This window comes from Cimex lectularius, unplaced genomic scaffold, assembly GCF_000648675.2.
Source record: "Cimex lectularius strain Harlan isolate CLEC.00 unplaced genomic scaffold, Clec_2.1 scaffold216, whole genome shotgun sequence".
Lineage (NCBI taxonomy): Eukaryota > Metazoa > Arthropoda > Insecta > Hemiptera > Cimicidae > Cimex > Cimex lectularius.
Window position 1 is genome coordinate 23,006 of NW_019392801.1, and position 24,686 is coordinate 47,691.

A 24,686-nucleotide genomic window follows, 5' to 3' on the forward strand; every position below is an offset into this window, starting at 1 on the left:
GAAACTGGGATATGGGCATGGTCGACATACCCAGTCCAAAGGAGAAAAAAAATTAAGTAGGTATATTCCGAGTATTTGACAGTGGCAGACCAGGGTGTTTGTTCTCTTCATCTATAAACTTGGAGAAAAGGAAAGCCTATACCAGATATTACATGTAATAAACATTTATGTATCTATATTTATTGTGTTCAATAAAAAACATTATTTATAACTGTTCTATATTTTTGACCCACCTTAAATTCAAAATTTGCTATTATGAAATATTCTTTTAAAGGCCGATAATTAACAAGATGTATTCTGTTTAGCAAAGCAAGTTTTTTTTTTTAAATTGGGACCAAATTCTAAATTTATCCTAGCATGACTTTATAGTCATACCTTACATTATCAGATCCATGATCGCCTTTGGACAAAAATTGAGCAACTATTACATGATACACGATGTCCTAAGAATAGCATCATTGGTGTTCTTAAAAGAACACTCAAAGTCGCAACGAAATTAATACTCAGGCTGGCGTCTTATGGTTGGGAAATTGAGAATTTATCAGACTGTGGAAAGGAAGCATGTAACAAATGCTGGACATACCAAATTTTTCGACGACAACTAACTGTGAGTAGTATCCAATAACTATGAGCACCAAATGGTTGTCGGCATCGGCCCTACCCTATTTTTCAAGCATTGCCATACAAACAAAATAAATACCAAACGTATCAAGGGTGCAACAATAATATCAGATAGCCAGACGGTTTTTCAAGCCTACATAACCTCAAAACTTGTAACTGCCTAAATACCTTAAGAAAAAAAAAATTGATACTACAAAAAGGCTAATGCTGTTAATAAAATACGTTGGAAACCAGATCATGAGGAATTTCACCTTGGAACAACACAGGCCCAAATTTATTTTTTAGGATGAACTATACAGTACACAGAACTGGAATCTTGGGTAACTAAAGAGCACAACAAATACATACAAAATACAGCGAACAAACACTACTTGCAAAAACAACACAATACGGAGAAATAGGAAACCCTACTCGACCGAAAGAAATTAAAAATAGATAATTTACAGAACATGTTCCAAATACCACTTTTAACAGATGTCCAATATGTCAAGAAGAGATAGAGAGACAACAGAAAATATATTAATTTAACAGCTTATTAATTACACACGTATTAAAAAAAATATATAGAAATTATAATAAAAAAATTTTCTTTTGTAAAGAACAATCGTAATTTCAGATAACGTATCAAACATAAAAACCTAACCTGTTTCTATGTGGCAGATATGTCTGAATTGAAAGAGCATCCAAAGAGATGAATCATAACATAATTTTGGACGTACATTTACAGTAATTTTTAATTGTATCCGGATTGTGAAAATGGTTTTATTTGCTTTAGCAATAGTTTAAGTAATGTGTATGTAATGATTGTCTGGGTAATTATTCTTTTTATCTAACGTTAAAATGAAAAATTAGCTTCACAAGCAGGATTCGAACAACGACCTTCGGCTCAATGCGCTGCTGCCCTAACCATTTGAGCTGTCGTGTCTTTGATCCACTCGGACACCAACTCCTCGTTTTAACCTAAAACCTCTCAAATTTTCCCTGTTTTTTACATATTTTCAATCCTCAGCAGCTTATGAAGTGGCCACATATTTTGCCGAAGTACAAATCCCACTTGTGACACTAATTTATCATCTCAACCAAAAATTTTAGATAAAAAGACTCATCAGTTGGAATAATGAATATGGTTAATTATGACCACTAAGAAAAAAAAACTCTTCCAAGAAATATTTGATATATTGAGATAATATTGAGAAATATTTGGTTTTTAGACATTTTTTGGTTATTGTTAAATGTTGATCATTTTTATTATATTTTTATTGCAATCTACATAAAAACTGCTGTAAAATGATTGATAAAGTATTGATTTGAGCAAGTAGAAAAATGTTAAAAAACTGAAAATTTTGACTTTCAATTTTTTTTTACAAAACCAGGGCCTATTCACATCTATCTTGGATATCTTGGAATGTACAATCGTCAAAAAAGTTTGGTGGTTGATCACGATCTCGATGATCCGTGACCCACCAACCTGGTCACCCCATTGTGATGGCGAATCAAGAAAGATTAAGGCTGGAAAAGGAATTTAACCCTTAAGGGATTATTATTCAAAGTTAAAAAATAATTTTGACTTCAAACAATCAAATGGACTTTTTTTTTTCAAAAGCACTGACACTCTGAGGGATACAATTAAAAGATTGAGTTTACATTTTTTTTCACAGGACTGCTAAATGAAACATCGGACTCTTCACCCCCCCCAAAGCTTCATTTTGAAGCATTAATAAATAAATTTATTATCATAGTGTTGATTTAATAAAGGTTTAATTTTTTAAACATACGTTTTATTTCTCAATGTATGATAAAACACAAGGAACTAACATTTTTTCCTTGAAAATGTTTGAAAATAGTAGCCAAAAATAGAAACTTTTGTAAAAAAACATTGTGGTTTTTATCCCATCCCTAACCATCCCTAATAGGTAATAGGTTAAATAAGAGTGGAGATAGTAGAGCACCTTGGCGGACACCAGAGGAAACCTTTATTACTTGAGATTGGTAGCCGCCTAGTTTGTACAGTTGTAGTTTGTATAAATACATTTTTAATAATGTAAATATACACTTTTAAATTAATATTTGAACAATAAAAGAATTTTCAGATAAAATGGTTTATTTTGAAAATCTTCTATTCTTCTGCTAATTTTAAACTTATGTTGAGGTGAGCAGCCCCAGAAGAAAAGACCAAATGATTCGTTCAAAACATTTATTGACACGTTTCAGAATTTATTGTTTTTCTTTTTAGATATTTTCAAAAAATTGCTATTGATCTGGGATGCTGGAAAGGGTGTTACTGACACAAAAAAACGATGATTATGTACCTGATGAAGGACGTGAGACGTCTGAAACGTTGTCAATAAATGTTTTGAATGAAGTATTTGGACTTTTCTTCTGGGGCTGTTCACCTCAACATAAGTTTAAAATTACCAATTGATTATCCAATGGCCGACTAAAACAAGGACACTTCTATTCTTTTCATATTTGATGAAACCTGTGATACACAGGTTTTCTAATCTTTGTGTGATGCCTAATTATTGACTAGCTACTTTTTGTTGAGCTTTGATTAATGATCCATTGGTTATTTTGTGTATTATTACTGCCAATGGGCCATTTTCGGTTTCAATCCCCAAGATTTGCCTAGGTCCTTTTTGTGAAAAAAGGGAACATATGATCATATGCGCACCATGATAAATATGTCATACGAATCATTCTTTTTTTAATATTTTCTTACATATATACAATATTGTTTAATACTCGTGTAATTATTTTATCAGCTTATTATTTTCTTTTTGCCTAGGTTGTTATGAAATATGTTTTTTGAATTTTGGCGGGTAAAACCAGGTTGATCGTTTAATCCGGTTGCTTGGATATTTTATTTATATTAATCATTTTTAATTATTTAATAATTTTTATTTCTTAGTTTAATTGGAAATATAATTTGTTTATATTGTTACATTGAAACGTGGATGGTGTATTGTTTTAGTTTTTTTTTTGTTTTTGAACATTAGAACTATGTTGATGAACACTGTCAGTGTCAATTATTGTTGCATTATGTTTTTTTTATGTTGAATCATACATTTTTTAACTTATGTGAGTCTTTTTAAAGTGGCGTTGAAGTGATTTGGGGGAATTTGGACGGAAAGGGAAAAGTACGATATTTCATGAGACGCTTAACCAGACTGGTTCATAACATGTTGACTATTTATTGTAGTCTTGTCACTGAGGACAGCCGGGTCGGGGTTGAAAGTGAAATTATCGATTTTTTCCCTCGGTTTATTTTAACTGGCCGGAATCTGTGAAATAAGTGGTTTTCTCGTTTTTGAAAAGGGAAATCGAACTCTGTCCAAATCGGTCGACTTTTCGGTTCTACACCTCGGGCCGATCCGTGTCGACCCACGGACGCATCCGGCCCTCGGACAGGCGAATCGTGTTGTTTATGCTTTTCGAAATCGGGTTGTTGTTTGTAAACAAAGATCGGCATCTCGCGTTGTTTCTCTTTCGGCCAGCCGTCTCTTCGCCCATTGACGAAAATCGGGAAGTCGGGACGCTTACAGTTCACGTTCTAAGCGGATTTGTGGACGCATTTCATCCAATGACGAAAGTTTCATCTCCACCTTTCTGAATCTGTAAGTTGAACCGTATTTTACATTCACTTTGAAAAATGATTATACCTTAAAATAATACCAGCGATAGAAATAAAAAAAACGGTTTTATAACGCCAAAAACAAAACCACTTCAAAAAATTTAAAAAATAAAAAGAAACAAAAACTATTAAATAATTCTAATCAAATCAGTAAAACTGAAAATTGAAATTTCATGTTATCTTCATTTGATGTTGTTGTGATGGCTGAACACATAAGCAATCTGTGACCCCCCCAAAGGTAATTTCGTTCTCATTGTTTTGAACCGATTTTGCCTTGTTACAAATCAATTCTCATTATAAAAAATTATTTTAATTAATTTTATTTTAATATAAAGATACAAAATCTAGTTTAAACAAGTTTTCTTTATATTAAATTTTATGCAATGAACATCAACTATTAAAATAACGAATGAGAACATTTAGAAAGAAGTGAACCAAGTTTGAAGTTTTTGTTTTTTTAATTTTCGACTTCTCTTCTTGATAGTTTGTTCATTTCTCTTTTGAACAAAGATTGGTCGTTTTGACTTAAAACAAAGCGAGAATAGGCGGACCCTGACAATTCGCCCTCGTTCAGTCTGACCAAATTTAGCAATTTAAATGAACGACTTGTGAAAGAAATCTGGTTAACGAGTGAAAATATATATAAAACGAAATTATAAGTGATTTAAAAACATTATCGTCGGATTCTGATTTAAAATGCAAAAAAAATCCTAGGGTTTTTTTTGACATTTCATGTTGTGTCAAGTTTAAGAGAACCAAGTTTAAAGTTTTTGTTTTATTAATTTGCGACTTCTCTTCTTAATATCTTTCTTGTTGATTTCTCTTCTGGACAAAGGTCGTTTTGACTTAAAACAAAGCGAGAATAGGCGGACCCTGACTGATTCGCCCTCGTTCAGTCTGACCAAATTTAGCAATTTAAATGAACGTCTTGTGGGAAAAAAATTGTTAACGAGTGAAAATAGGCATAAAGCGAAATTATAAGTGATTTAAAAACATATATAAACATACATAATAAAACTGAAAATGGAAATATTAAAAAATAGACTTTCTAAAAAATAAAAAAAAATAAAAATAAACACAAAAACTATTACATATTTCGAATCAAATCTGTTAAACTGAAAATCGAAATTTCATGTTGTTACCTTCATTTTATGTTGTGATGGCTGAAGTGAACGTTTGAAGTTTTTGATTTATTAATTTGTGATTTTTTATATTTTTTTTTCTTTTTTTTTTTAAACATTTTTTGGTTGACAAAAACTGGACTTCGGACATACGACATTGGATTGCAATTTACAAAAAAAATTCCAGGGATTTTAGATATTTCATGTTGTGTCAAGAAAACAGCGAGAATTGACGGACCCTGGCTTTTTTCATTAGGAAAGCTTTTGAACTTTTTTTTTTATATCTTCGACATTTCGTGTTGTTATGATGACTGAACCTTTCTTGACCGAATTTCTAGTTTGCATTTTGATCTAGAAAACAGCGAGAATCGGCGGACCCTGACTTTATTCATTTTACAACGTCAACAACACAGCAATTCTCCCAATTTTTGAACGTTTCGAAGTAAATACCTCTTATGAAAGAAAAATCGTTAGTGAGTAAAAATAATATAAAAACGAAATTATAAGTGATTTAAAAACATACAATAAAGCTGAAAATCGAAACTTGCAAAATAATAGACGTTTGACATTTCATGTTATTACCTTTATTTCATGTTGTGATGGCTGAACTCATAAGCAATTTATGAACCCCGAAGACAATTTTCGTTCTCCTTGTTTTGAAACAATTTTGTCTTCTTACAAATCAATTCTCATTTATAAAAAATATTTTAATTAATTTTATTGTAGTATAAACATATACAAACGTGTTGAAACAATTTTTCTTTACTCTAAATTCTATCCCGTGAACATCAACAATTAAAATAAGGAATGAAAACATTTAGAAAAAATGAAAGTGAACCAAGATCGATTTTTTTATTTTATTGTCGTTTGACTTGAAACAAAGCAAGATTAGCCGGACCCTGACAACAATTCGTTAGTCTGTCCGAATTTAGAAATTTAAATGGAGTATTTTGAAAGAAAAATAAACCAACTAAGATAAAAAAATAATATAGAGATACAATAAAATTGAAATATAAATGATTTAAAAACATACATCGTTGTATTCTGATTTATTATAAACTGACATTCTATAACGTTTGTTTATCTGTGCTATTGTCAGTTGTGTCGTATGATTTATGTAAATGACATAATAAAATCATTGACGTCTCCTGCGGCTTGCAATCCAATTCTTGGTTTGACGTTTGACAACTCTTGTCGGAGCGAGGATAAGCGGACCCCTGACAACTCTTTATAACTCAACCAAAAACAATGTTACAATCAAATGTAAAGAAATGAATTTCACTCAGTGACAATCTGTGTATTTAACTGCTTTCATACAATATGTGAAAGGTTTTTAGTTGAAAATAGAAGCGTAAAAAAAAAATTGTTTGCATTAACTTTAAAAACCAAACAACTTTCTCTTCTAAACCAAGCTTTTGAATATATGTTTTTTTTATTGTATATTACAATTATCTTCATTTTGGTATGTAGGTAAGTCCTAAGTATTTAATTGTTGTCACTGGATAGAAGAGGAGGGTTGGAAGGATTTGAATTTGAGGATTTATAGTGGTTGAGAGGTTTGTGTAAAATGTTTGGTAACGGGAGTGGATTATCTCTTGGACAAAAGGAATATTTAGGTCCATATGAGTAGTTTCGTTGCACGTTGGAAAAGGGATCATTAAGGATTTTTCTGAGGATTATGGATTGGGTTCTTTGGATGCGTAGGATATTGGAATGTTTGGCTTCCAGTCCATAAGTCCATATCGGCTTCCCTAGGGTATTATAAAGTAGTCTTTTGTTTAAGAAAGGTAGGTTAGAACGTCTGTGAAGAAGTCGTTAAAGTGCTCTGTAAAGTTTCATAACTTCTTGTCGTTTTATGTGTGAGGATTCGACGTCAGACGTTTGTCAATATATAGTTCTAGGTATCGCACCTTGTCCGCAGTTGGTACGGGCATTTGATTGAAGTAGACTGGAGGAAGGATCTTTTTGCGGAAAGTGAAGGTTATGTAGATGAAATTTTCTGGGTTGAATTTCAATCATTTTTTTACACCATGATTCCAGATGTGAGATGTTCTTGAAGGTTTCGAGTAGAAATGACTGGATTGACGGAAAGGATCGCTGTACCGTCTGGAAAGGTTGGAGTGGTGGTTTGAGGGTGGGATGGGAGGTCTGCAGTGTACACATGGTACAGTACGGGCGCCAGAACACCGCCCTGCGGAACACCAGCAAGGAGAAGGTGGCTTGGGGATAATTAATGTTAAAAATTAAAAAAAATCATAGAGATTTTTGACATTTCCCCATGCCATGACCGAATTTCCCTTTTGTATTCAGCTTCAACGTTGGTCCAAGGAAGAAAGGGAAAATGGTCGTTTGTCAATATAAAGTCCTAGGTACCGCACCTTGTCCGCAGTTGGTACGGGCATTTGATTGAAGTAGACTGGAGGAAGGATCTTTTTGCGGAAGGTGAAGGTTATGTGGATGGATTTTTCTGGGTTGAATTCTAATCTTTCTTTTACACCATGATTCCAGTAGTGGGAGGTGTTCTTGGAGGTTTCGAGTGGAAATGGCTGGATCAGAATTTATTGAAAGGATCGCTGTACCATCTGCAAAGTTAGGGTGGTGGTTTGAGGATGGAAGGTCTGCTGCGTACTCATGGTAGCACGGGCGCCAGAACACTGCCCTGCGGTACACCTGCAAGGAGAAGATCGTTTGGGTATAATTAATATCAAAATTAGAAAAAATCCTAGAGGTTTTCGGCATTTCCGCATGCTATGACCGTATTTCCCTTTTGCATTCAGCCTCGACGTTGGTCCAGGGAAAAAGTCAAAATGGTCGTTTGTCAATATATTGTCCTAGGTACCGCACCTGGCCCGCAGTTGGGAGGGGTATTTGATTGAAGTAAACTAGAGGTGGGATCTTTTTGCGGAAGTTGAAGGTTATGTGAATGGATTTTTCTGGGTTGAATTTTAATCTTTTTTTTTACACCATGATTCCAGTAGTGTGACCTGTTCTTGAAGGTTTCGAGTAGAAATTGTCTGGATCAGAATTGACGGAAAGGATCGCTGTATCGTCTGCAAAGGTTAGGGTGGTGGTTTGAGGATGGGGTGGGAGGTCTGCTATGTACTCTTGGTAGCACGGGTGCCAGAACACTGCCCTGCGGTACACCTGCAAGGAGAAGGTCGTTTGGGTATAATTAATATCAAAATTAGAAAAAATCCTAGAGGTTTTCGGCATTTCCGCATGCTATGTCCGAATTTCCCTTTTGCGTTCAGCCTCGACGTTGGTCCAAGGAAAAAATCGAAAATGGTCGGATCGTTGATAGGGTTTTTGACATTAAAAAAAAAAAATCATATTCTCTATAGTTTTCTATATTTAAAACAAATGCTAGTTACGTTGTTTTACCAAAAAACATTTTTATATTAAGCTGTGTTAAAAAGTTTTGTTTTTTATTCAATATTATGTATAAATTACTCCGTCTCTCTCGAGAAATAGTGAGAAGTAAACAAAATTTCGCGCCAAGTAGATTTTGCCTTTGTTGGCTTCGGAAAAAAGCAAGAACGCGCGGACCCTGACACCACTTGGGGACATCTGCTCAATATTTGGATAACAAATCAAAATTAATCCGCAATTAATCCATTTGACCAAAATTTTTACACATGGCAGTTATGCCATTTCCACCGCCTATGTTATAATTGTTAGACAAAGAAAAATGAATAAATATTGACGGAATAATGAATAATTTATCCCATTAAAAATAAGAACGATTTACAGTTTAAATATACGTATATTTTATGAACTTGCCGCAGCTTTGATAAGAGAGAGATTATAAATAAACTGTAAAGAACAGAGTTTAGACCAATAAGATTATTGCTAGAGTTTAATAAAATAATTATAATTAAAATTAATTAAATCCATTAGATTTGGTGGTCCGATTGACCAAATAACCTCTTTCAATTAATTAAATTAATTTGAAAAATGAGGGTGAAAAAAGGAGCGAAAATTCAAATAGGTTGGTTGAGATGGGAAGTTGGTGTCCATGGATCGAAGTCACGATAGCTCAAGTGGTAGAGCAGCGGCGTATTTAGCCGAAGGTCGTGGGTTCGAATCCCGCTCGTGATACTGACTTTTTTTATCTCAACCAATACCTTACATAAAAGATTAAAATTAATTTTTGAACCAACACACGTAACAACATTAGCAGTTATTCTTATACTAATGCTCAGTACATTATCTAATATTACGTTCTTACAATAATTCAGATTAAGTTAATTTTTCGAACTTGAAAGACTGTTTATATTTATATTCAGCGCTCATGAAAATATTCAAGAAATAGTAATCAAATAGGAATTTTTTAAAAGTTCAAAGTTCTTCCGTTAAAATACGTCGTACTTGCGATTGTAAATTCAGCAGTCGGCCTTTTAATAATGCAGCAAAAGAGAAATGCTTCCGATAATTAAGAGGAAAAGCATGTTTACATCTGGAAAAGTTCGGGCTGTGTTGCCAAGAGATTTTTTTTTCTTACAGGTCTACTTTTCAATGTATAAAGTTTGTTTGATAATATTCGTTTTGAAAAACACGAATAACATGGACGGTTATCTTTAAAGACCGTGTCGCTTTCTGTTAGGCTTGTATCTTTACAAACTTCGTAAATTACCATTCAGCTTTTAGAAACCCCTACCCTTAAACCGTATACACTTTTTTGTAAAGATAAGTTTTTGTGTTCTTCTTGTTCATTGTATTTATTAAATTTCTTTGGGTGAGGGGGATTTTCAAGGTGTGTTACTCACTTCTTTTAATACATATGTACTTCAAATATTTACATATTAATTATTTGGAGGTCGTGAGATGCGGTCTGGTGTGACATAGGTTTTAGAAAAACATTTTCTTTATCGTGCCAACGTTTCAATCTTTATTGAGATCATCTTCACGGCTCAAAGTGTTTGTTTTCCGTGTAGATGTGTCATTCTTGTCTGTTGGGCACTCTCAATGAAGATGATCCCTGAAGATGATCTCAATAAAGGTCGAAACGTTGGCACGATGAAGAAAATGTTTTTCTAAAGCCTACGTCACACCAGACTTCATCTCACGACCTCCAAATAATCAACAAGTAACTGTCACTAAACACCACACATTTTTACATATTAAACTGGCGTTCTTTAATTAATTTTTTTCCTAAGAGATCTATACACTTCTTCTTTAATACACATATTGATATTTGAGCAATATTTAAATAAAATATGATTCCGTTCATTGTTTCTTATAGCATTAAAAACAAATACACATGTCTCTAGAATCATAATTGGAACAGGATTGTTGTTTTATTGGCTTAGCTCATAAAATATCAAGAAAGTTACAGAAATAATTCGAGTAATGGTTACGTCTGGGCAGATTGATGGAACCCTGGTCATTCATCTACTGGAACGGTATTTAAAGATTCGAAACCCTAATGTCGAGGCTTAACTAGAGCTTTCTTCTTAAAAGGCACACCCTCGAATTATACTCTCAAAGATAAAAAATAAAACCCGTACACTTGTATTTATTTGTTTATTTTCCGTAATAACAGCATTAATAACTTGTTTATCTTTGTAGAGTGTGACTAATCATTTTACACTCTTTGAATTAAAAATAAAGAAAATCAGTTCAATTTGATCATTTCCATAGCCAATTTGTCGAGTGAGTTGTTTGATGAAACAATAAATTTGGATAACAAATTATTTCTAAAAAGAATGGTTTTTAGTTGACATCCCCTCAAGCAGATGCTTTGGCCAACGAAGGACGTAGGGTCATAGTTTAAGTATATTAGGTGTTCCGTGCTCTACCATTCACCAAGGTCTATAGTGATTTAGGGCCACCTAAAGTCTCCATCGGAAGACGCACGACGGCTAGAGACGATCGTCACAGTTATCATCAGAAGGCTTCGTGACAATAGCCTAGTCTAGACATCCCGCATGAGGTTCTCACTAATGGAAAGTCACCGAGTAGAAAGGCGACTATTCGCAAATCAGCATCTCGCTTTGACACATTAGGCGGTTCTGTTCACAGATGCCAATTTGGTTTGTGTCTATCATATAACCGGAACGTGCGTGGAGAACGTTTTGCTTCATGTGCCATGCATGAATCCACAGCCTTTTCAAAGACAGTCAGTTATGGTATGAGGTAGCATCAATGTCCACGCCCGTACCTAACTGATATCATACAGCTCTTTGACAGCACTAAGGTGCATTGAGGAAGTTCTGGACAATTCGCAAATTACTATGTCGATTTGACACATTAAGGGATTGTTCTCTTCACAGATGCCGGTTTGGTATGTGGCAATCAGATGATCGGAATCTGTATGGAAAACGTTTTGCTTCATGTGCCATGCGTGAATCCACAGCCTTTTCAAAGAAAGTCATGGTATACCGTGTGTGGAGTACACTTCGTGTGCTGTGCATGAGTCTAAGCATTTTCAAAGACAGTCAGTTAAGGTACGAAATAGCATCAAAGTCCATGCCTGTACCTAACTGATATAGAGATCTTTGACAGCACTAAGGTACATGGTGGGAGTTCTGGACTATTCGCAAATCACCATCTCGATTTGACACATTAAGGGGTTGTTCTCTTCACAGATGCCGGTTTGGTTTGTGGCAATCAGATGTGTGTGGAAAACGTTTTGCTTCAGGTGCCATGTGTGAGTACACAGCCTTTTCAAAGAAAGTCAGTTATGGTATGAGATTGCATCAAAGTCCACGCCCGTACCTAACTGATTTCATACAGATCTTTGACAGCACTAAGGTACATTGAGGAAGTACCGGAAGCTGTGATCGAATTCGCTCTGTGTATGACAACTTAATCCATGATAACGATCGACCGCATTTGGCCCCAGTTGTTACCCATTTCTCGTAGGTGGAGGAATAACCACAATGAATTTGCCAGTACGTTTTCCTGAAATCCTTACAGAAACACTTATGGGACGTAATGAAGAGACGGATTAGACATTTCTTTTTGAATAATGGGATTCTGTTTCAAAAGACTATTTACTCGAAACCTAGGATTAGGCCTCTACTATGCCAGAGGAGGTAATACACCTTAGACCTCTCTATAAATGATTTTCCGGTGTTTTGGTGAATTTTGTTTCAAACTCGTAAACTTCAGACCTCGCTTAATTTGGTTTACATTAAAATGTTGTAATTATTATAACGTATGGTTTGAAGTAAATAACAAATTTTTTGTCTTTGAATGTATATTATATGTGCTGTCTCAATAACTTCTTTTTTATAGGCTAAAGAGTAAATATGTTTGTCCCAATGTTGTTACTTTACTTTTGCAATCAAACGATCGTCTGCCGACTTCTTTCTGATATCTTTGCACGAAGAAAACAAAAAATTGAAATTATGCCTTTTTGTTATTTCATTTGTTTATCTTTCCCCCAGAACAAAACAGAATGGGGTAAATAAACCACGCAAAGCCCCCAAATGAAGAGCCTCGTATTTTTCTGAATACCGAATATTTGTCATTCTCATGGAATTATTTATTATGTTTATATTATTGGATTGGATACTTTGCCGAATTTATCGTCCGGCCCAACGCGACACGCTAAATTCAATTCCGCGTGCAAGGATGGGTCTCGGATTAGGGGTGGATAAAATATCTATAATCCAATGTGGATTTTATACATTTCTGGTTAATATTTTCAAGATAAGTACAAAAACCGATTTTTTTTGTCAACTTCACTGGCATACACCTTTATCTTAGTAAACAATAATTAAATACATACTTTTCAATTAATTAATCTTTAAGTAAGGTATTGGTTGAGATAAAAAGTCGTCGCGAGCGGGATTCGAACCTACGACCTTCGGCTAAATACGCCGCTGCTCTACCACTTGAGCTATCGTGACTTCGATCCACTTCGATTGGTAGAGCAGCGGCGTATCTAGCCGAAGGTCGTGGTTCGAATCCCGCTCATGACGCTAGCTTGTTTATCTCAACCAATACCTTATTTAAAGATTAATTAATTGAAAAGAATTTATTTGTTCAATCAGACCACGAAACCTAATCTATTAAATACATAATACAAATAATGTATTTAAGATTTAACGATATCTCAAGGGTTGACACGATTATACAATTGTCCCTGTACTATTAAATTGTTCGTCTGAAAATTACACCACTTAAAAAAAGTTCAATGTTAGTTAACTTTAATAAGTTTTTATTTCTTATAAATGCCTATAAAACATGCCATGCTTACGGTATATATAAATATAAGCTTAGAGATTATGTTTTTTAACAAAACGTGAAGATTGAGATATATAGGTTTGTAATTTATGGAAAATTTTTCTAAATGTAAATTATTCAAATAATATTTTCATCAATTCTTTTACCTGATGTCACTGGCAAGTATTGACCTCGTCTACTTCGATTACAAAGTTTAATAAAACAAAAAGGCTCAATTTAATTATTTTGCCATTTTTTATGTGTTTTTTGAAGTTTTTGGTTTCATGTTGATAATGTGTAATTATTTAATGGGCCACTGTTAGCTTTATTGGATTTATGGTGAATTTTGATTATGGCCTATTAATCAATGGATTAGTATAAATACATAATAACGTGGTTTCAGACTAAGGAAAAGTAATTTTAAGAACGTAGACTGAACTTTAAATTGTTTATAATATTTAAAAAAAAATAGATTAGTCATATTTAGTTAAAATTGATTTATGTTTATTATGACATGGCATGAATCCATTGTACAGTACACTCTTGATGTGATGTAGAAATTGTTTTCGAATGGCTTCTTTATCATGATCCTAAATTTGAACATATTACGGAAATTAGCCGCAAAGTCCTGCGTATCTTAAGTGAAAGGAAATGGATTTCCAACAAATTAACCGCATAAGGTTGTTTGCCAGAGTTTTAAAACAATTAAGTTGATATAAAGTTAAGGAGGTATCGGGGCGGCCTTGGGCTTGCATCCCCTTAATTACGGGACAAATTTTGAATTAATTGATAATTTAATTCAGTTGTGGACAAACTTCAATTAATTTGGAAAAGGGCAGACCTTGCTATCCGACCCGCTAAACGCTAAACGAGTTAAAAATATGGTAATGACGAGATGGACTGGGTACCCGGGGGGAATCCGAACCGTCGAAGAAGGACCATCCGAATCCGACTTAGAATTGGCCATGTGCGGTTGACATACAGACATTTTTGGGCCAAAGCCCGGCATACAGAGAACGGTTGTTCAGTGTGTCCCATATAATTCCTTGGCTACATATAGGGAGCAAGTAGGAATGCCACCCAATATAAGAATTGTGCTTGAGCACGCCAGCGAATCTTTAGGTACCGTGTTCTGATTTTTGGAACAGGGTTGTCTTATTATATATAGTACTGATAGGTTTGTGTACTTAAAATGTCTTGAGAGTGTATTTATTGGCGTGAATGTTTAGCGTGAGCGGTCTAATGCGTAATATTAAGTCCACCATCTACCCTGAATTACGTTAGTTATATAATAGTGTAAAGGGTGATGGAGAGATATCGAGTACTTTATTAAATGATAATATGAAATTATATTACAAATTATTACATTTGTAATGAAGTTGGCGCAGTTAATAAACCTAAAAGTAAGATAGATTTAAGCAAGTCGTGTTAATAAGTTTGCAATTTAATAAGTCTGTAAGGTGTACTGGGGAGAGTTGTTTGTGTCTTATTTTTATTAATCCTTCGATCATCCTAATGTGTATATTAATGGGCTATACATTATAGCTGCACATTTATTTTTCCAGTATGAACCCGAACACCTTTATTAATTTAACCAGGTAGTATCAGAAAAGTCTGTAGAGGAATATTAGCCAGCATATTGGAATACCGGCATCGATCCAGACTGGGCGCCGTCATATAGTCTCCTTCTTTTCGATCAATTCCAGTTTAGGAGGCCCTAATTACTTATGAAGAAGTGGACACGCCCCGATTTCAAATTTTATTGAGTCACCTTCCTAGTCAATATTCTTGACATCGATCCATAGTTGTTTATTCCACCGGCGAAAATCGTCCCCTACCTGTAACTAATCAATCGTTCGAGAGTTATACAAGTAGAATTATCCTGACATAGCTAAAGATATACGAATTGTTAACATTTTGCCGGTCTAGCTGTCCTCACTATCTTTCAACTATGACTAAACGACTACTGAAGATAAGCATAATGCATTAAAACATTGACAGATAAACGAAAACGTTTTTGTACAAAATGTGAAAATTACACTGATAGCAAATCATAATCAATCAATTTGGGTGTAGAATTTTTAACATTTTGATAAGCTGACATTGATTCCAGTGATCCCTCCGACCCTGAGTTCTATTCAACTTAATCATGAAATAAACCAGTCCATAAATTATTTGGAGATCGTGAGATACGGTTTGGTGTGACGTAGGTTTTAAAAAAACATTTTCTTTATCGTGCAAACGTTTCGATCTTTATTGAGATCATCTTCAGGGCCTTGTGTTGTCTGCATTTGAACAAAAAGTTCTCTGATTGATAGCCGATGCAAGTTCTTCTCATTGTTGGCGATGTCCGTGAGAATATTCTTTGCTTAGTGTCCATATGTAGTTGAAATCTGCTCATAGAATCCCATGTTCTTCTCGTGTTGAAATGTGTGGTGTTTAGTGACCGTTAGCCAATGATTATTTGGAGATGGTGAGATGCGGTCTGGTGTGACGTAGGTTTTAGAAAAACATTTTCTTCGACGTGCCAACGTTTCGATCTTTGTTGAGATCATCTTCAGGGCCTTGGGTTATCTGCATTTCAACAAAAAGTTCTCTGATTGATAGCTTATAGATTTTTTGATAACGATTATTGGCTAACGGTCACTAAACACCACACATTTCTAGTACATAAATCCAAAATATTTTTATTGAATAAATTTTGGCATTTAGGATATTTGCCAGTAGTCTTTCCGAAATTCAAAACATCTAGACTACCAGCTATTGTGGTGAATTTGTTGTAGGTATATTTCTTGGCTTTCAAGTATCTAAGCCCATTCACTTTTTTCTGTTATCTGTCTGTTTGACGTATTATTCTTCCAATTTCCATGTTGTTGTATATATTGTTAGTCTTGTATATGTTTNGAACAAATTTTGTTATTTAGGATATATGCCAGTAGTCTTTCCAAAATTTATAATAACTAGTCTACCAATTATTGTGTTGAATTTGTTGTTTGTATATTTCTTGGTTTTCAAGTACGTAAACTCATTCAATTTTTTCTGTTATCTGTTCTTTGCATCTGTCTTTTATTTTCTCTTCTGTCTATTTGATCTATTATTCTTCGAATTTCCATGTTATTATATTTATTGTTAGTCTTGTAGATGTTTTGACCCATGCAGTTTTCTATTTGTGGTTGTTATCTTCAGTGCAGTTTTTGTCTAATTTGTTAAATTGATTGAACAGTTGTACGTTTCTTTACTTACGTAAATTTGATCCATTTAATGTTTTTTTTTGGGATGTCGTTTTGTCTTTGAATATATTTCGTCTTACTAGTTTATTCGGACTTTCACCCCGAAGAGTTGTCACTCCTTGATATGCTGATCCTAGGGTTTATACCTAAGTTAACCTACCCTGGGCCACAAGTGTCCTCCCTTAAGCCAGAGCTCAGTACATCTTCGCTTCTCAACCAACGTAGTTAATCTCCAACCGGGGTCTCAGCCCCCAACGCATGCAATGTATAATCTAGCCTAATACTAACTTATATAATACAGTCATACAAGGTATGACTTGTTTCTTCTATGTGGGTCACATTGAGCAGCCTTTTTCTACTAGTTTATTGTTTATGTTACAATTGTGGTTATATGCTATGGTTTTTATTGTTTGTGCTTTGTGTTGGTTGCTCCTTAATGCCGTGTTTCTGATTTTTCTCTGCGTTAAATATTTGAATCCTGTCATTTTGTGCCTGTGTGGGTGTTTCGAGTCAGGCGTTATGTTGTTCGTTTCCTATGGTTTTCTTTGCAGGTTGAATTATTGGGGACTTGTGTAATAGATAAGCCGAGGAAGTTTATACTGTTGTATTCGGTCTTTTTATGCAAGGAATTCAGGTCCTATTATGACGTGTATGTCGTCAACGTCTCTCTCTCTCTTTCCACTCTCACTTTCACTCTTACTCTATCTGTCTGTCTGTCTGTCGGTCTCTCTCTCTCTCTCTCTCTCTCTCTCTCTCTCACTCACTCACTCACTCACTCACTCACTCACTCACTCACTCACTCACTCACTCACTCACTCAGTCTCTCTCTCTTTCTCTCTCTCTCTCACTCTCCCTCTCCCTCTCTCTCTCTCACACTCTCACTCTATCTGTCGGTCTCTCTCTCCCTCTCACTCTCTCTCTGTCTCCCTCTCCCTTTTGTCTCTCTCTATTTCCTTCTCTCTCTTCTCCTCTCTCTTTGTCTCCCTCTCTATCTCTCACTCTCTCTCTCTCACTCTCCCTCTCCCTCTCCCTCTGTCTCTCTCTCACACTCTCACTCTATCTGTCGGTCTCTCTCTCTCTCCCTCTCACTCTCTCTCTCTCTCTCTGTCTCCCTCTCCCTTTTGTCTCTCTCTATTTCCTTCTCTCTCTTCTCTCTCTTTGTCTCCCTCTCTATCTCTGTCTCCTTCTCTCTCTTCTCCTCTCTATCTCTGTCTCCCCCCTCTCTCTCTTCTCTCTCTCTGTCTCTCTCTCTCTCTCTCTGTCTCCTTCTCTCTCTTTTCCTCTCTCTCTGTCTCATTCTCTCTCTGTCTCTGTCTGTCTGTCTGTCTCTCTCTCTCTCTCTCTCTCTCTCTCTCTCTCTGTCTCTCTCTCTCTCTCTCTTCTCCTCTCTCCCAGTCTCCTTCGCTCTCCTTCTATCTCTCTTCTCCTCTCTCTCTCTCTCTTCTCTCTCTCTCTTCTCCTTTCTCTCTCTCTCTCTCTCTTCTCCTCTCTCTCTTTCTNTTTCCCTCTCTCTTCTCTCTCTATCTCTCTTTCTCTACGTTATGTTATTCTTTATATTTTTTAATTGCTGGGAAGTTAATATTTCCGCGTATCTTGAATTGCTGGCTAAAGGTTGCACAAACTTGTTTTATTTGTTTTGTTTTGTGGAATTTAGGTCCTCTTATGGCGTGTATGTCATCAACATCTCTCTCTCTCTTTCTCTCTCTCTCTCTCTCTCTTTTCATTAGGTTATTTTTATATTTTTTAATTGCAGGGAATTTGAATATTTCCGCCTATCTTGAATTGCTGGCTAAAGATTGCACAAAAGTTTATTTATTTCGATACGAGGAAACGCACGAAGAAGTGTCTTTCCATCCACTTCTGAAGACGATACATTTTAGTACGTTTTTATTTATTTTTTACTAATGCTTGATTATGCTGAGTTATGCCAGGTCTTAAGATTTGAATATTTTATCTTTTAATTTCGAACTGTGTTCAGAACAAATTTGTTTTGTTTTGCTTTGGGGTGGGGCATAAACATTAGCGAACATTTATTTAAGGAGTCTAAACGGCCCGTTGTACTAAAATGATTAACAAAGCCTTGATGTGGTGTCCAACTGTAATAAAGCCAAGCGCCCACATCCTCGCAATTTGACAAACAACAATCCAGAGTTATTATGAGAGAGTTCTCATCTTAAGTGTAACTGTTTCTTTCCGTCTTGGAAACACGTGGCATTTCGTCCTGTTTCTGTCAGGGGTAGGCTCATCCTTCTCAGTCTGAAATTAACGAAACACGATTTTGAAATAGAGGTTGAGCAATGTAGGCGTAGGACGTGGTCGACCGATATCTAGCAGGCTTGACGCAAAATCTGTTATTTCATTTTTCCATTTAAGGCCAAACAAAAAGGACTTCGAATGAAGAGATTGGTCCGAGAAAACCATAAACATTGCAAATGGAATAAAATGAAAAAGTACATAGTATGTAGCCTGAATACGTTTTACATCATCCATAAAAATTCACTCATCAATTACGTTCTTTTGGTTTTCCTAAGAAACATAGTTTAATAAAAATTGATCTTCCCATTCTAGGACACAAATGTTACAATTTTGGCTATTTAATATAATTCATTACTGCTTGAACCATGTAAAAAGATTAAGCTGTAATGTTAGGGATGTATGATATACTGCGCCCTTTGAGGGCTATTGTACCCCACGTTCTATACCTCTAGCACACCAGTCCTAGTTCATCAAGAAATTTGATAAGGAGATCCGATTTCAGTCGTTCAATTTATTCTACGGTTATATTTGTATCTCCCAAAACACTTCATCATCACTTCTGTGGGCAAACGTAGCGTCAGGTGTGTTGGTGTCTCCTCTGCTTCTTTGCAGTTACTGGATTACTGTTGGATCATCTACCAATGCTCATTCAGCCTGGAGTGTCCTGTCATGTATACGAAGTTTTCCTGCTTACTTTGGTGAAATCTGTTATCTCAAAAATTTGTTAGAAGGTTCTTGGATCATTTACAATAAGTGAATTTCAATGTTTCCTCATTTTCATTTTGTCTTTTGTCTAAGATACTCATTGATAGTATGAATGAAGAGCTCGGGACCTATCAGCGGTATGTCATCCCCTTTCCTTGCAAAGGCATCCGCTCTCTCTTTGCCTTTATCTCCCACATGTCCTGAGACCCAGCAGAGGGTGAGCTTATTTTGCAAACCTAATCTAAGTTTAGTTTCATCTTTGAACTAATGTTGCTTGAACTTAGTCCTATGATGGCATCATAGCTATATTCTTGTTTTTGTACCCTTTGTTCAGGTTAAACTGGGTACATCTCTTAATTCCATAGAGTTCAGCCGGGATAATACTAGTGTATTTTTTCTGTAGTTTCTGAGTATATGGAGTGATTGGATGCGGTAGGTATTGGAGGCTTAACCTATTTCGGTGCAGTATTCCAAGATTTCGTTTGAGTTAATATCTCGTAAGTCTTGTGAGAGGTAAGTCCTTAGTGTATTATTTGTTTGTTTTTAAGTAATGTACCACTTATTTTTAAACCAAATATAATTTTTATGTTTTGAACCACATACAAACTTTATGTTTCATACCATAAAAAGACGGTGGAAAGTCATGTTAGCTATATTCTTGTTTTTGAACACTTTGTTCAAGTTGAACTGGGTACATGTCTCAATTGAATGGATTTAAGCCTGGAAGAGATTGGTTTTTTGGTCCCAAGATCGAACACGTCTGCTCCCCTTCTTCTTTCGTAGATCCATCAGTGTATTAACAGATGGTGCTGTACTCAACGGTGGAGTTTTCCCTTCCCGTTTTGCTTTTTGGAAATTTTGCTTGGATTAAAAAAAACCTGTTTATGTCGTTACTAGGAGCCATGATTATCGGCTTCATCAGGCTATACTATCTCTCCATTTTAGTTTTGGCCCTGTTGAAGGCTTCTTTTTGATAATGGTAATGTTAATGTTTGAATCACATAATGAAACATGTACACGTTCAAATGAGATTTTTGATGTTCATGGAAGTTGGGTCAATTCAAAAGATCCATGCGCTTAAATAAAATTAACATTATTTAAAGTTTCAATTAATTCTTTTTTGTAAGGTCTTGGTTGAGATGAAAAACCTAGTGTCGCGAGCGGGATTCGAACCCACGACCTTCCGCTCAATACGCCGCTGCACCATTCGGACACACCCCATCTCAATCTACAATCTTTCGAATTTTTCTTCTTTTTGCCATTTATCAAATGTCGTTCAATCAGGATTCGATTTTCAGCGACTTAAGAAATGGCCATGGGGAGCAGTTAGTGAAGTGATACTTTTTTACTTATTAATTAACCATTTATGAGTAGTGGTCTAATTGACCATGTCAATTATTTCAATTAATTATTCTTTTTATGTAAGTTCTTGGTCGAGATGAAAAAGTTAGTGTCACGAGAGGGGGGGGAGTCTGAGCCCTAGTGGATCGAAGTCACGATAACTCAAGTGTTTAGAGCAGCGACGTATTGAGCCGAAGGTCATGGGTTCGAATCCTACTCGTGACACTATCTTTTTCATCTCAACCAAGAACCTAATAAAAAGAATAATTAATTGAAATAATTAACATAGTCAAGTAGACCACTAAACGTAAATGGATTATTTAAAATAGTCATACAATTTTCTAAAATTTAACACATATTAAGGACTTGAAAAATAATGTCGGTACTCCGTTTTCTAGTTAAATACCCGGATTTGTTAATGTTTAGGATGTGATGGTGTGCAAGGGGGAGTCTAAATAAGTCCATGAAAAAAAAATCTAAACGTCTGTTCTATTTTATTCATGAAATACTACCACAAACCCCTGCCGTGTAGCTATTTAAGGAATAAGGGCAGATATAAAATGGTTTATGGCGCCGTTTTCGAATCCAATGTGTATCGATTGTAACGGGTGGACAAAACAATCTTCAAAAATGCCTCTTATTTAAAATAACTTACGATAACATTCCTTTCTGCGTGTTTTGCGTATGTTCATGTATGAACAGAACGCATCAATTATGCAAATTTTAATTTTTGGTTATGGCGTTTATTTTGATTACGTAATTCTGTTTTTGTGATTGAACTATTGATTATACAGCAACAACATTGTTCATGTTTCGATTAATTAATCTTTAAGTAAGGCATTGGTTGAGATGAAAAAAGTCAGCGTCACGAGTGGGGGATTCGAACCCACAAACTTCGAGCGCTGTTCTACCACTTGAGCTATCATGCCTTCGATCCACTCGGGCACCAACTTCCCATCTCAACCCCACCTTTTGAATTTAGCCTCCTTTTTGGGAAGTTGGTGACCGAGTGGATCGAAGTCACGATAGCTCAAGTGGCAGAGCAGCGGCGTATTTAGCCGAAGGTCGTGGGTTCGAATCCCGCTCGTGACGCTGACTTTTTTATCTCAACCAATACCTTACGTAAAGATTAATTAATTGAAAAGAATTTATTTCGTCAATCGGACCACGAAACAGAATGGATTGTTCATGTAATAATATTATTATAATAATTTCCTAAATATAGGTACAATACACAAAAAAGATAAATATTTACAGCTTCGAATTATTCCTTTCCGCTGGCTGGAGGATGACCTGACGATATAATATATTCAGTATAGATTATATTTACAATACATAGGCAATATATTATATTGTAAAATTTTATAGTTTTTTTTAACAATTGTGATTGAGCAAAAACGTTCGGCATTTGGTTTTTGATTTATTGCAATATTACTTTATTTGTGTAATTTTACACGATTAAACATAAATCCTTTACACAAACAATACACACAACGCAATACTTGACATATTTTTAACAATTTGTATTGGACACTTGCTATTGGGCTAAAAACCTGGCTACCCAGTTTTTCACTTTTGACCGGCTATTCGGATATTATTTTGTTATGTTTTTAAAACGGCTTCGACGTCATCGAAACTAATTAGGAAGTGCGGCTTAAAACGACTTCGCAAAGCGCCATATGGCGTGTTCCCGTGGGTTTTCGTTCGGCGCCATTAAATTATACCGGTCAAACTTCTATCTTCCTGTTACCATATTATTAGTTTATCTCATTTGTTTTTCTTTTTAAAGACAAAAGAAGAATTAGAATCGTGAACTAGTTCGGCCATTGCGTCATCGCGAACCCATACAACACCCTTTTCTTTACTATAATATTTAAGAAAAAGACAAAGATAGGAAATTTTAAATTCAAGGGTACAGAATTTAGAAATATAAGGGTTTTGGGGGTCTGCGACGATGTTGACTGAATGCTGCTGCCTTGACGATTTTAAAGTGCTTCTGGGTCAGTTCGCCCCTCATAAATAATTTCCTTATAAGAATGTGTTACAGAAGCTTAGGATAAATTTATTGCTCTATATTTAGTACAATAAAAACGAAATGCACTTCATCAACAGTTATCAATTTTATATTCATTCGTTTATGATTATTTTGGTCCGCCTCTCCTCGTTGCCTGTTTTTTGAAAACTGATACTGTATTTTTGAAGGCTTTCTGTTTTTTCCTCTGGTTGAACATTATATTAGTTACTTTTTTTAATTTCTACAGTGTTTTAAATGGTGTGATTTGTGTCGACTGAGTTGTGTTTGTCTTTTTCTAGGTTTCCAAGTATGTTATATTTTTTGTTCGCCTTGCAATTTGTAGCTTGTGTGATTTCTCCGTGTCTGTAGGTTGAGAAAACTGTAATTTGGTTGTTGTCGATCATTTTGAATGTTTTTGTTGGATCTGGGTACTTTTTAAGAAGTCAAGTTTCATTTATGGTCGTGAGAAGTGTATCGGGTGTCGGCGTTATCTTTGTCCGTCTGGTGTATTAAGTGGTCATAGTGACCTTCGGTCCTTTTGCTTTCGTCTAATGTTGTATACGTGGGTTATTGTTAATTTATGTATTTATGAGTTTTTATTTAAAGTGCTAGATGTATCGACCACTTTTTAACTCACGAATAATCTGTAACTTAGTACGGTCTGGATGAAGAAACAAATTCAATTGTTACAGCCAAGCTTTCGACCTATTTTAAAGTCATCATCAGGCAAAACAACCTTAACTATTAAATCCATTGTATTTAGTGGTCTAAATTATTATAATTATAAAATATATTACTTCTTTCAATTAATTAACATTTCTAAGGTATTGGTTGAAATGAAAAGGTTAGTGTTACGAGCGGGATTCGAACCCACGACCTTCGGCTCAATACGCCGCTGCTCTAACGACTTGAGCTATCTTGACTTCGATTCACTCGGACACCAAAATGAAATAGAAAAATGGCAAAAAGGAGGGAAAATTCGAAAGGTTGGGTTGAGATGGGAAGTTAGTGTCCGAGTGGATCGAAGTCGCGATAGCTCAAGTGGTAGAGCAGCGGCGTATTTAGCCGAACGTCGTGGGTTCGAATCCCGCTCGTAGCACTAACTTTTTCATTTCAACCTTACATAAAAATGTTATAATTAATTGGTCAAGCGGACCAAGAAATTAGTGAACTTATATAAAAATGTTGATTAATTGAAATCTTCACTATATTTACACATTGGCAAAATTAAGTTTTTAATAGAAGGTTTCAAATGTGGATTACCAGTCGTTTGCTGGGGTTAGTTGGTCTGCAATGAAATTTGAAACCTATTAAAAATTTAACTATGCCAATTTGTAGACATATTTAAGACATTAGAATAGGTCGAAAGCTTGGCAGTAAGAATTGAATTTGTTTCTTAATCCAGGCCATACAGAAATCTCGATCATTCGTGTTTATGAGTTCTTTAATATTAAGTATGTTACATGTGTTTAATGTTGTATGTTGCCCTATTATGGCGAGAATGTCATCTTGCGCCTGTATATACGTGTTTAGCTATAATTTTGGGAAGTAGTGGTAGTTTTTTAAGTACAGTTTTTGTGTAATGAATGTTTTAG

General features: G+C 35.2%; 1 protein-coding gene across 2 annotated transcripts in view; it reads left to right on the forward strand.

The window, feature by feature from the left end:
* The first annotated feature begins 3,701 nt into the window (after window positions 1-3,701).
* Window positions 3,702-24,686, forward strand: part of LOC106669222 (ankyrin repeat domain-containing protein 50) — a 104,013-nt gene continuing 83,028 nt past the window's right edge. For both annotated transcript variants that reach the window (XM_024228058.1, XM_024228060.1), the window contains exon 1: window positions 3,702-4,235. The gene's annotated coding sequence lies outside the window, so the exon portion shown is untranslated. The remainder of the gene's footprint in view (window positions 4,236-24,686) is intronic.